The sequence below is a fragment of the Hydra viridissima genome, unplaced genomic scaffold, assembly GCF_058129835.1.
Source record: "Hydra viridissima isolate aposymbiotic clone 2 unplaced genomic scaffold, HvirCarnegie_v1 scaffold_11, whole genome shotgun sequence".
In the NCBI taxonomy this organism is placed as follows: Eukaryota; Metazoa; Cnidaria; class Hydrozoa; order Anthoathecata; family Hydridae; genus Hydra; species Hydra viridissima.
The window spans coordinates 1,323,047-1,337,232 of NW_028324310.1; the positions used below are offsets into that span (position 1 = coordinate 1,323,047).

Genomic DNA, 14,186 nt, shown 5'->3' on the forward strand with positions numbered 1-14,186 from the left:
AGAAAATGTAGTTGTGCTACCTGATATTCAATGCTCTAGTGGTAGCAATACCCAGATACCAGAAACTGATTTTCAGAAACAAAATTATAATTTTCTTCGCCTAGTTTTTCAAGAAATACTAGCAGTCTCTTATTTAGTTAATCAATTAAAAAATGATCAATCACAAAAAAAAAAGAGATTTGCCAATTTATAGCTAAGCATATGAATGAACCTAGATACTTAATGATGTTAAAGCTCAAGGCTGGAATAGTGGCTGCTGATCACAGTTAGTATGACGATTAAATAGCTCAAATGTTTTGGGAATCGGTAAAATGTAACGCTGATGGTGTGATAGAACTAGGGGTAGAGAGAAAAGTGAATCTACTGATGCATTTGCTAGTTCAGGCTAGGATCAAAAGAGAAATAGATGGACGGATACAAAACAGAGAACTGATGTTGCAATTGATAGATGTAGTACTTAAAGATTTATTAGCATGGGGCGAGAGTTTAAAGAGACTGATTATATATGCAAAAATATTAATTAAGGAGAATTTGAAGGTTTGACAAAGTTACAGTCTCTAGTAACAGATTTGTTAGCATTTAATAAGAGAGTAAAAGACGATAGTATTAGTAAAAATGTTTATCAATGGGAGGTCAAAGGTTTGACAAATGGAAATTTACGTTTTAGGGAAGCGATGCAACCATCTCAAGAATCACCTGTAAAAGTAAAAATAATAGATAAATCAAGTACAGCCACGTTTACAATTATAAGCACAGGCACGTTATTAATACAAAATGGCTATCTAGTGATAATAAGTGACATAATTAATAAGTTTGCGTCGCATGAGCAAATTGAAATAAGAAAGCATTCATGAACATGCAAAACAAAGTTCGTATGCAACAGCAAAAGCAACTAGGGCGGTGGAAAAAATATCATTTATAAGTAAGACTGTAAAAGTCGAAAATTTTCTAGAAAAATTGATTGCTTTATGTACTAACAATGGCTTACTGAAAATAGTAACAAAAACAATTTGCCGGATAGCGATGAAAAACCCTGAAAGTATTATCAATAGGGTTTAAAAAAAATTATTTATTTTGGTTGTGGGAAGAGCGTTTGAGATGCACATTCCATATCATCAATAATATGTGAAATCCTTGCACAAAATCCTGATAAGTTCCAAGAATGTATAGATAAATTAACCGTATTGCATCTAAATGATGTCTCAGTTAAACTTCTTCAGTAATTAAAACAATCGGAATTCATGCCGCAGGTAAGGTAATAAGTAAGATATACAAAAGTAACCCTGAATTCGGAAAAAAAATTACGGAAAAATTATTGACTAAATGTCTTAATAGTAATGAAACTATGCAGTTAGGAGCAGTAATTGAAATAGGAGAGTTGGCTGAACAAGGGGTGAATTTTGAAGTTGAGGTAAAGCAATAATTAGAAGATTTATTAAAAGCTAGAGTTAATGACCATAGGATACATGCTGCAGCTTCCCATGCAATAAATATGATAGTCAGAAATACAATAGACAGGACAAATGTACCACCAAGAGTTGATATAGAGGTTTTGTTTAAGCAAATGGACATACCGAAGGCAATCACACTAGGTAACAAAGAAGTAGGTAAAAACGCTACATCTTTTAAGGAAATTCTAAACAGATTGTTACCTGAATATCAGCTACTATCTAATTTGATTAAACAAAACTCAAATATTTTATACATTACGTATAAAAAGAAGTAGTGATAAAATTGACAAAGCAGGTTGCAGAAAATTACAGGCTGCAGTGTCTCCTCTATTGGATAATCTAGATATTGAACTTATAAAATTTGGGTCCTAAAAGTACAGGGTATCTATCTGGTAAGATTGCATTTGGCGAGAAAGTTATTGATAACTTGTTTAAGTTATTGGACTGTAAAGATTTACATTCTGAGTTAGCAATCCCCGTAAGCAAGCCCACCTAGAGCCGATTGTAGGCAACCTCACTTTGGTCCCAAGTGTGTCTGATGATTGGTTTTTTTGCGGGACCAATATGGGCAAACACAATTAACAAATAGTGAGCACAACTTTACGGGACCGGTCTGGTTTTAATATGGGCTTCCCATACATAAATTTAGAAGTGGGCAAGTCCACATAGGGCCTATTATAGGCTGACTCGAATCGGTCATAAGTGTGTTTGATAGTTGGTTTATTTATGGAACCAATGTGGGCAAACACAACAAAAAAAAATGTTAAAAAGCAAGATAATTCAACTTAACTGGACCTGTGTAGTTTTAACGTGGACTTGTCTATGTTTAAAATAATTGACATCGACGCAGATATGAAAAAGGTTAAGTTGAAAAAATAAAAATGGCTAATCGCCTAGTGAACTTAAAGTTTACGAATCAAAAAATGATTTTATTGATGATGTTAGATTATTTTTATTTTGTTCTATTTTATTTAAAAAATAACAATTTCTTTAAGGTATAATGCCTCAATGCAGCTTTAGTATTAATAACGATGATTCAAGAAATTGCTTTACTAAGATTATCTTTTATAAATAAATTTATAAAAGTAAATTTATCATAATGATAAATTTACTCTGTGATGTCTCATTGTTTCCTGTTAATAACTTTCGTGAATGGCAATATTTATTATATTCTATTGCATTAATATATTAATGCAATACAATATTGTGCTTTTAAGAAACATTAGTACACTTTTTTAGAAAAAATTTATTTTTATACCATGGAAAGATTGTCAAGAACACAACGTCGTAAAGTGCAAAAAATTGTTAGCATAATGCTAACTAATTTAAGTCAAGATAATTTAATGAATGAAGAAGTGATATTAAACAATTTTAATTTTGATTGAAATTATATCTACACATGACTCACATGTATCCTGTAATTGGGGTGATGAAATAACGGAAATGGAATTGCCACAAAATTCATGTACAGAAATTCCATCATATGGAGCTTGTTCAACTTTAAATAATGATTTTGTTTACAATAACTTATCAGAATTTAGCAATGATTCTGATAATGAGTCAATTTCAAGTTGATTGAGCAGTGATGACTACAATATACAAGAAGAACTTCGGCAATGGATAATAGAATTCAATGTTTCACATAGGGCTGTTAATGCTTTGTTAAAAATATTTCAAAATGTGGGCGTTCATGTTCCAAAAGATGCTAGAACTTTATTAAAAACACCATCTAGCGTTTTAAAAAAAGTAGTTGCAGGTGGTGTTTATCATCATGTTGGAGTTGAAAACGCCATTAGAAGGCTCCTACAAACAAAAAAGTTGCCTGCTAATTGTCTAAATCTAAGATTGAATATCAATATTGATGGTCTACCAGTTTTTCAAAGCTCAAATGTGCAGCTATGGCCTATTTTAGATTCTATAATTGAAGTATCTTTGAATGATGTTTTTATTATTGGACTCTATTCAGGTATAACAAAGCCATCTTCACTGTTTGATTATTTAAACGATTTTGTTACAGAAATGAAACAAATGGGTGTTGAAGGTATACATTACTTAGATAAGCACTATACAGCAACTACAAATGCTATTATTTGTGATGCACCGACAAGAGCCTTTATATAATGCATTAAAGGGCATTGCGGCTATAATGCCTGTGAGTGTTGCACACAAGAAGGTGTGAATTGTTCAGATAAACTGACTTTCCCAAAATTAGATGCACCTTTAAGAACTGATGAAGATTTTCTTGCTGAAAAAGATGAAGAACATCATACTCCAAGTATGGTATCTCCGCTTACTGAACTTAATATTGAGATGGTTTCTCATTTCCCTTTAGATTATATGCACCTGGTTTGCCTTGGTGTGGTTTGCAGAATTAAATGTTTATGGATTAAAGGTGAATTATATTTTAAGCAATCAACAAACACTTTTAGCATAATATAAGCAAATTTGTGTTCATTAAGAGAAGCAATGCCTAGGGAATTTTGTAGGCAACCAAGATCTTTATTTGAATTTTTAAAGTGGAAAACTACCGAGCTTCAACAGTTTTTGTTATATTCTGGAGCAGTTGTACTTCACAATGTTTTGCCACAACACATGTATCAAAATTTTTTGACACTTTCCATAGTAATGATTCTTTTGTTATGTCCAAGATATGCTGTATGGATATCAATATATATTGGTACCAATAAACTTGAAATATTTAATAATACCAATATCTTAAATATTTAACTTGACCCATAGGTCAAGTAAAATATTTAAGATAGTTTATTGGTACCAATATATATTGATATCCATATGGATTGTCAAACTAAAGTTCCATGTAGGTCCAAAAAAAAAGGAGTTTATTGGGTCCAATATGGGCCAACCATGAAAAACTCTGTTAAGAAAAATAAAATAAAAATATAGGAGTTTGTTGAGTCCAATATGGGCTAACTAAATGGACTAGCCCATATAAGACCCGTTGATAAACCGCGGACAAATTTTTATGGGTCTCATATAGACTTCCTGCATAGGGCCCATAAAACGCTCCACATGGGTCCAATATATGACCCATGTACTATTGTTAACTGGGATAGTATTTAGTGAAATAGTAGCTAATAGCACTGAGTATAGTAATGAGCAAATAGATATGAAATGATACTTTACAAGGTACAGAGAATTATAGTGTTAAATCTGCAGTACAATCTAGGGTTAGTTTTAGTTTAATAAAAGGGATAAGTAAGATAGTTGAAGTGGCTGGTAGGGCACTTAAGCTGGAGATTGTAGCTGCTATTTTAGACAGATTAATATTCATGTTACAATATTATCATGTAGGTGGTTATGCCCAAATAAATGATACAGCATAGAAGCAATAAGTGGAATAGCTAACAGTCCTAAACTCAAGAAGAAGTTTAGCTCGAGAGTTTTAGATAAATTACAAGACGCTTTATTGAGTAGAGTAGTAGGATAATGCCGGTTCTGGCGCATTGGTACTTTCCTATATATAAGGTTAAGAAGTTTGATGGATTGGCTTACCTTTTTTTTCAAAAATTTTCTTCCCGCAATATATTTTTGTGATGAAATATTAAAATTTTTTCTTTTTGTTAAGTTATAAAACTTTTTTCTTGCCATGCTTATGTTGTCATAAAAACTTCTTACCGCAATGATTTAAATTTATTTTCTTCTTTTAAAAAAATGTTTCTAGCGAGAACAAAGCATGCAGGCGAAACGAAAGCGTTGTTTGATCTTTTTTTCAATAACATGAGGATGGTGTGTTTAAGAATTAGCAAAGAAGGAGTTTTTGTGAAAACAAAAACAACGATAAATTTAATGTTTGAAGTGGAGCTTTTTGCAGATCGGTTTGACGAGTACGTTTTTGATTTTGAGGAGCCGTTGCATGTGGGTGTTGAGACTTATGTGACTACTACAAAATGCGGGTTCTGGCTCATGAGCATTTTTGCGCATGCTCATGGCTATTTTTTTTTTGCGCATGCTCATGGGTATTTTTGCGTATTTCCATTTTTGTGGATTTTCATAATGAGATGCCATAATGAAAAAAAAAGGTTGTGAATGACTTAATTTATTCTTTGTAGTTCAAGTATGGAAAAAGATGTTTATATTTTTCTCTTCGCGTTTCTCTAATTCTTTGTGCATGTTGTTTTTGTGTTGATCATCGTGGAATTGTATGGCCATTCTGTGTAATTCTGGATCAAAAGTGTTTATTTCCTGTAGTTCGCTGTAAAGGAATTCCTCAAATTCTTCTTGTTCTGTAATACTCATCTTTTTATAGCAAGAAGAATTTATTTAAGTCATTTTCATTTTTTTTATTTCATCTGTATAATAGATCCATAGAATTTCGCAAGTGATTTTTTTTTAAGCAGCAGAAGCACACACTCTATATTCATCCTTTTTAAAACCTTCAATCAACGCCTCAATCTTTAATCTATTTCTTTTCTCCTCCTCATCATTGATGTAAATGATAAAGTTGTTTCCACCCGTTTCATTACGCATATCTTCTAACAATTCATTATATATATAATCATCATATTCATTTTGTTCTTCAACACTCATCGAATTGTAATCTAAAACTATAGTATCATTGTAAGGTCCATTGTAAGGCAAATCTTCAGGATCATCATCATCTTCAGCGTCAACTAACACAAGTCTATCCTCAGCAACAGAACTGTCATCGTCTTCGCTTTCATAGAGATCTTCTAAAAATTCATTATCTGACATACTCATTGTTATTTTTTATATGAAAAGAAATTTATTTAAGTCATTTTCAATTTTTTTTATTTCACTGTACATTAAGCTCATGGAAATCACTAGTGATTTTTTAAGCGTAATAATAGGCTTGTCCTAGAAGAAGGTAAAAGCTTCCGGATTGACCGACTTGAGCATCACCAGAGTTGAGCGTGACAACGAGTCTTCTACCAGCTGCGACAGTAGGCATAGAATCTGCTTCTCCGAAATTTCTGTAAAAAGAGATGGTAGATGTAGAACCGATGGAAGAAGTGGATTGATACAGCAGTCCAGTCGATTTGTTGTTGAAGGAAGTCAAATTTGAGCCGTTCCACGACGACAAATAAAAATCTTCCAGTCCAGAGGATGAAAAGATGCATGTGCTGTCACCGTCATATCCTGGAAAATACGTGTAATTGTTGGTGTTGTACGGTGTCCAAGGAGTGAGTACAGTACCGTTACCTGGAGGTAGATTTCCGTCGTACATTCTAACTCTAGATTCCCACCAGTTTCCAGAGGCGCCAATGATGTGCATCCTGATGTATTTCAACGACACACCATTTCCTTTTCCGTTGGTGTTCAGCAAAACGTATTCGCTGCCGTAAGTGGTATTCAAATATCGAAACGTTCTGCAGTACAGCTTGTAAAGAGGGATGCTAGCAGGAATGGAAGCAAGTGTGGAAATGAACGGTTGAATCCAATACGTGATGGCTGTTGCATTTCTGTTGACGAGTTGAATGGAGACATCGTTTCTGAAAGGCATGTCCAATGTGAAATATCCTCCCAAGGAAGTGGTGTTAAACATGTTGCATCCTTGCAAAGAGTTGGCGTAAAAAGCTCCTCCCAATGGTGAGAAAAGCAAATCAGTAGCAAGTCCTGTTTGATCCACTCCAACTCCTTCCGTGGTTTCTGCATAATTCCCTACATTGATTTCTCCGTCAGTGAAGATTCGAATGAAAACTTGACCTGGAATATTCGTACCAGAGGAGCTGTATAAAGCCAGCCACAGTCTTCTCAACACTCCGGATTTTCCAGAAAACGCAAACACTGGCGAAGTGGTTAATGCTGCAACTGTCTGAGACTTTAATCCCAAACTGGTAAAACTAGATCCTGGAACGACACTGGTTAAACTCGATTTTTGTAACAGCAAGTCTACATAATTCTTTGTCGCTCCATCTTGCGCGTTGACTGGATCAGTCACATTAATTAATTTATGCGAATTCAAATCCAAATCTGCTGTACCTATGACTGTTCCACCCGAAGCATGCATGTCCACATAATTTTTTGTAGCTGAATCCGAAGCTGATGTAGGCTCAGCCAAATTAGTTAGTTTATGAGCTGTCATGTTGATGTCGGTGTATGAAATGTTATTGTAAGCGACTTTGGTGTCCACATACCCTTTTGTCGCTGCGTCTTTTAAAGCGGTAGGGTCGCTCACATTAATCAACTTGTGAGAGTTCATGTCGATGATCCCTGTGATGGTGCTAGATCCATCCGTTTTAACACACTGGCTCGAACTCACATCAACGTAATTTTTTGTGGCAGCGTCATGAAGATTAGTCGGTTCGTTCAAATTGATCGCCTTGTGAAAATTTAAATCCAAATCTGCAGTTCCCACTACAGTTCCAGTACCACCTGTCACGTGATTGTCTACGTAATATTTTGTGGCAGCATCGTGTGCGTTGGTGGGTTCACCCAGGTTTATGATTTTATGAGAGTTGTAATCCAAATCTGCAGTGATGGTGCTCGATCCGTCCGTTTTAATATAAACGTTGCTGGCTGAGTCTGATGCAAGATTATCAAAATAAGCACTGAATTCGTTTCTGTTGAATTTGTCAATCATTTTTTAATGGTGAAAAATTTTTTTAAATCCTTTGGATACATGGAAATTCTTCGAATTTTTAAATCCGTTTGCAGATCTAAAAAAATTCACCAAAGGGTGTTGACAACGTCTTGAAAGCTGTCTCCCTCTTCGCATTTTTTCAAGACGTAAAGACACAAGTGACCACAATAAGACGTGTTTCCAAATTGTACCCTTTCACTGTTGTAAAAGACAGGACTTTTCAAATAGTCAACGAGCTCGACGAGAGGTGGTTGAGCGTAAGAGTCAAAGCTGAACTTTTTGTCTCCGTCTTTGAACCAACACACCCAATGAAACCCATCTGTGCTCGAATCACCCGTGTTGACAATTCCACATTCTTTTTTTCTTGGCTTTTTTGGCAACGCGTCTCTGACAAAAACTCCTCGAAAGTTTTTTATTTTTAGTTTTTTTGCTGCTTCCATCAACTGAATAGTGGATAAAGCCTCGTTTGGTAAAACAATTCCCTCCACATTTATTTTTTTGTTTCTCATTTTTTATTTTGTTATTTTTTTTAAATCTTTCAGATCCGTGAAAAATTCTTCATTTTTGTCACTTACCTTTTTGTCTCTGCGATTATACCTCTGCACTCTTCGATCAACCTTTTTGACTTACCTGAAATTTCTTTGTTTTCCTCGATTATCTTTCTGCACTCTGCGATCAACCTTTTTGCCTCTGTCATTGGTTCTGGTTCTACCTCTACACCGTGTTCTTCCTCTGACTCATGTTCTACCTCTGTCATTGGTTCTGGTTCTACCTCTACACCGTGTTCTTCCTCTGGCTCATGTTCTACCTCTGTCATTGGTTCTGGTTCTACCTCTACACCGTGTTCTTCCTCTGACTCATGTTCTACCTCTGTCTCTACCGATTTTTTCAACTTGTAGTGTCCATAAGCCAACGTGTGTATTCCATCTTCCAAAATGATCCTTTTGTCATCGTTAGAGCTGAGTGCGACTTTGTTGATTTCTTCGGTGTAGACATCGTGATGATGAGATCGTAAGACGTTCATTTTTCTGAGCTGATTTTCTTTTGTCATTAAGCAATCTTTATAATCTTGATGAGTGATGTGCTTTTCAACCACACATTTCTGAATTCCTTTGCATTTTTTGTGTTCTTTTTTTTCATTAAAGGCCTCATAAGAGTAGAGCTTAGGACGAAGCCCAACAAACTCTTTAATTTGCTTACCACCTGTTTCATCCTTAAACTTACCGATAACCTTTTTATTTTTAAACCCAACGTCAAATGCAAAGTTTTGAACGGCAGGATGATCTTTAGGAAAGTCGCTCGTGTCAAACTTGCTTTCAACGCCATCAGCAATGTCTTTGTAAAAGTCTTCTGTTTCTATTTCATAAAAGAGCGAGTCAGTATCAGTCATGAGTAATTTCAGCTTATCCCCATATTTAGGTTTCATGTAGTCGTAGTGATGTTCATACATGAGTGTTTTGCTGATGTCTAGGATGCTCATTCCCAAGAAAACAGGTTTGTCGTAAAAAACAACTGCCTTTTCCATGTGAACCGCGATTAAGTTTTCATCAAAAATGGTGTTTCGTTTATATTTAATTTTTTTAGATAATTTTATAGCTTCTTTTCTCGTAGTAACGAGTCTAACATCAACGCGTTTTAGAATATTCTCCATGGTTTTCCCAAAGACAGAGTTGTTCATGAGTTTGAAAAATTCTTTATCAGATTCGTTTGTAGCTTCTTTTCTCTTATCGGTGTTGAGATCAATGTACTTTTTCATGAAAGGTTCTTCTTCAAAGGTGATACCTCGATGAATTTTAGTAGTGTTCAACCCCATTCGTTCATAGAGTTTTAGGTTTTCATGGTGAATGACATATTTTTCCTTGTTGTTTAAATTGGGAACTAACTTTTCCACTTTTCCAACGAGCATTCTTTCAGGAGCTAAAGGGTAATCATTGTGTAAATCGTGAAGACTTTCAGGATAATCTAAATCGACTTCGAGAATGCAAGGCATGGATTTCCAATTTAAAAGTTCATCCTCACTCATCCAACTAAATCCTCTAACTGGAAGAGGTTTGCTCATAGCATATCCATAAAGATTATTGGCGTCTAAATATTGAAGAAACTTCGAAGGTTCTGAAGGCTTATAATCATCACTCATGTATTTGTTGTTAGCAGTTCCATGTCGATTGGAGATCATGCAGATTCCACCGCGTATTCCTTTTCTAATCATGTTGAGCATATCAATATCGGTTATAAGATCTATTACAACTTCAGTTTTCTTTAACATAGCATCCCAAGCCAAACCAGGAGAGGTGTAATACCAAGCAGGATCAAGACTGTAATGTTTCATACAAGTGTCTCTAAAAGTTTCAAAGACATCTGCCAGTATTAGCACATCCGACACGTTGTACAAATCGTGATAATCTCTAAATGTTTTGCATTGAAACGTGTTCCAAACCTTTTGCGCATGCGCGTATTCTTCATCGCTTATTCCCTCGTGTCTAAGTTTTGAGAAAAACGATTCTTTTGGAGGTAATTGCGTTTCTTGAAATTTATCGAATCCGTCCACCCAATCGTAAGGGTACACACCTTTTTTACAAAGCAAATTAAGTTTTTCACCTTCAAAATGTAATGAAAGGCTTTTAAACTGCTCTGGCTTTAAATTTTTAGACAAAGTATCCAAACTGGAGGAAAGGAATTTAAAGCTGTCGATGAACCTCAATTCAATTTTTTTGTTTTTTGGTTTTCCATCTTTCCCAATGTACTCTCCCACTTTGATTTTTTTCGAGAAGCTGATATATTTTTCTTCATTGTTGGGTATACAGGTGATCTTTCCACCTAATTTCTTGATGAACAAATGAGTGTCGTAACCAGACAAATTATGAAAGACAACAGGAATGAATTTTGGAACTTGAAACTTTTTATTGCATTCGTCGTGAGCCGCTCCACGATATTTTCCAGTAAAATGACAGTGATCGCGTACTTTGTCGTCTTTGAGTTTTTTATTGCAAATGTGACAAACTGTTGCGGATTTGAAATTATTTTTGTCCTCTTTTGTAAAAACCATCTTTTTTTTCTCGATTTTTCCAAAAAGTTCTTTTATTGCGCTTTCCAAATTTTCAACAAAAAATTGAGCCACGTCTTGGTTCTCGTTTGACGATACGGAAATGACTGGATCATGCTCTAAAACGGTTTCATCAAAACATTTGATGTAATAGGAAAAGGAATTTGGAATGTGCCTTTGAAACTTTTTTGTGTAAGACTGGTTTGAGTTGGGAACGCACGAGTCTATCGGCTTGATAAAGCTTTCAAAGTCAGCATATACAATAAATGGAACCCTCATTGACTTTCCGATGCCTTTAAACTGTAGAGTTGAACCCTTTCTAGGAAGTTCAATTCTCATTGGCGCGTTTTTATAACAATCTTCTCGATGATTTTGAAGCTTTTCTTCTTGATCATAACATTGAAGACACCTTCTACAAAAATGTTGTTTTCTTTTACCTTTTGTTGCTGAGGAGCCTGCAAATCGACTGAAACTATTAATGAGACAGTAATGTTCTGTGTCTTTGTTTTTAATATACAGCAAATCAACATTATGCTTTCGATCGAGAAAGTCAGATATTTTCAAAGGGTTGGGTTTTTCATTTTCATACTCAAAAACGTTGATACTAATGTCTGGATTATTTTTTTCAAACTTGCTAATATTATGGTAATTCACAGGAAACTCCATCCCATCCCAATTCAGCTTTTTCGACTTTTCAATCAAGTCTTCATCAATTCTTTCGTTGTTTTTATTTTTCAGATTCAGCGCTCTGGTAACTGACCATTTAAAGCATTGATTGTCGTTGTTTTTCATGTTGATGATTGCCTTTTTGTCTTTTAGATCGTCAGTCAGCTCAATGTGGGATCCACCGCTGAGAGGTGTGTATTCGATAAAGTTTATATCCATTCTTAAAATCTTAGATAGGATGCTATTAGAACCTAAAGCATTGTATTTGACACTATTTTCCAAGACTTTTTCTTCCATTTCGCTCATTAACTCTCTTACATCTGTAGCTGCTAGAATAATTTCCGAGCTGGATGAAAAGCTTGCTTCACGAGTCACTTCTTCACCAGTCATCATGCTTACAGATTTCATTTTGCATGTTAAAATAATTCTTACTTTTGTATTCCTTTCTCCTTCCATGGTTTGAATGGCAGACTCTCTTACCAAATTAAAAAAGGATGCAATGTCTTGATATTGAGAAGAAGGCTCGTAAGAATATAACCTAGCAGTACTACCCAACGCGTTTTCAGTCAACTTGAATTTTATTTTATAAGGCTTTGGCAAGGGCTTTTTATACACTGTTTTTAATACAAGTGATTTGATAGACTGTATCTTTTTATCGATTTGTTCCACTGACTCTCTTACCTTCTCCTTGACTATTTCAGGAACGTAGGGTTCTATCCATTCTTTAATATCATTAAACTTAGTTTTAACATACGACGCTACACTTTTTGCAGCTGCCTTCAGACTTGGAATAAATGAAGGTCTCGGTGGAATGACTGGTTTTGGTGTTATGACAGGTGTTAAATCTGAAACCGGTTCATCAAGGATGTGTTTTTGCAAATGAATTGGTTTCGGAGCAATAGGAGGCTTTACCACAGGTCTCGGTGGAATGATTGCTGGTTTCGGAGCAATAGGAGGTTTTACCACAGGTCTTGAAGGTTGCAAAGTCATTATAAGCTCCCCTTTTCTCATTTTAGAATACCCTCTTATTTTTTGATCTTTAGCGATTTCTCGCAATTCTTTCAACGTTTTGTTTTCCATTTTTAATATATCAAGAAATTTATTTAACTCAAAATCATTTTTCTAATATTTTTTATTTCTTTTCAATTCTCTGAAAAAGAATTGAAAAAATTTTTTAAATCCGCACGTGGATTCATGGAAATTCTTCGAATTTTTACATTTCTCACAGACTTTTTCTTTCTAGCTTTTCCGAATTTAAAATTTCAATCTTTATTCCATCTTCCACTTTTCCATTTCGACGTTCTAAATATCTCCATCCATGTCCTGTGTTTTTCATTGCTTTGTAAAGGGATTTGTATTCAACCACTTCCCCGGTTTCCATATTGGTTGTTTTCACAGACACAGGTTTATTTCGAATTGAAGCAAGCCTCTCGTATTTTGGATCGATCGGTTTTTTTTCCGTTTTCTCATTTTTCATTTTTATTTCTTTTTTTGGTCGACCCACTGCCCTGTGTTCTTTTAGACCTTTCAAAAGCGAATCTTTACTTATTAGATTATTATCAATCGCAATCATCATCAAAGGTAACAATTTGTTTGAGGTTAATGTGATTCCATTTTCCATAAGCAAATTTTTCAGATAATTTTTTGTATATCTCATGTTTTAGTTTTAAAAAGAAAAAAATTTATTTAAATCATTTTTGTTAAGAATCTCATGACGGTCTTTTAAACCTAATAAACAACGTTCATGTTGGTTCCGTCGGAATCGAATTTGATCAATCTGTCTGAAATGATCACTGCAAAAATAACGGTGTTTTCTGGTACTGCTGTTCGAAATTTGAGGTTGACTACCAATTCTGCCGTTTCAGAAACAACTCTTTCTTTTTGCTTACTAATGTCTACAAAAAACAACGGAAACAAATTTTTATAATCAATCAGAGTCAAACCAGATTGACAAACAAGTTCGTTTGTACCGTAATATTTATCGTCAAAAGAGAACGCGTCAGAATGTGCCATGGTAATTTTCTTTTCTCCAAAATTCAAATCGTAATTGTAATTTGGATATTTTATTCCATTGACGGTTACGAAAAAATTGCTAACATCACAATGGTTGAAAATGGCTGGATTTAAAATTTGACTGGAATTCTTGTTTGTTTGAAGTCCTAACACGATATATCTCGGAACGCTTTTGTCTACGATTCTTCCAAGAGTCCAAGTGAATTCTGTGATACCAGCAGGAACGACTTGTCTTTCGACTTTGTTTGACTTATAGGCTACTGGGACGGAAATTTTACTCGCCATTAATTTCAAGAATTCGGATTTCTTCGAAACATCCAACTCAATTCTAGGCATAAAAAGTCTGAATTTTTTAAGGTCGATCATTCCTGCAGCAACAGTCTCGGCTCTGTAAATGGCGTCGTCGTATTCTTTTTTTGTGAAGGTAATGGTGTGTCTGAAAATGCGCCAA

The 14,186-nt window shown here is 34.8% G+C and overlaps 1 protein-coding gene and 1 pseudogene across 1 annotated transcript in view; one reads left to right on the forward strand and one right to left on the reverse strand.

Moving 5' to 3' along the window:
• Positions 1 to 14,186, reverse strand: part of LOC149881606 (uncharacterized) — a 192,913-nt gene that overhangs the window by 126,706 nt on the left and 52,021 nt on the right. The gene's annotated exons all lie outside the window — the stretch shown is intronic.
• LOC149881618 (uncharacterized) lies at positions 2,711 to 4,178 on the forward strand (annotated as a pseudogene).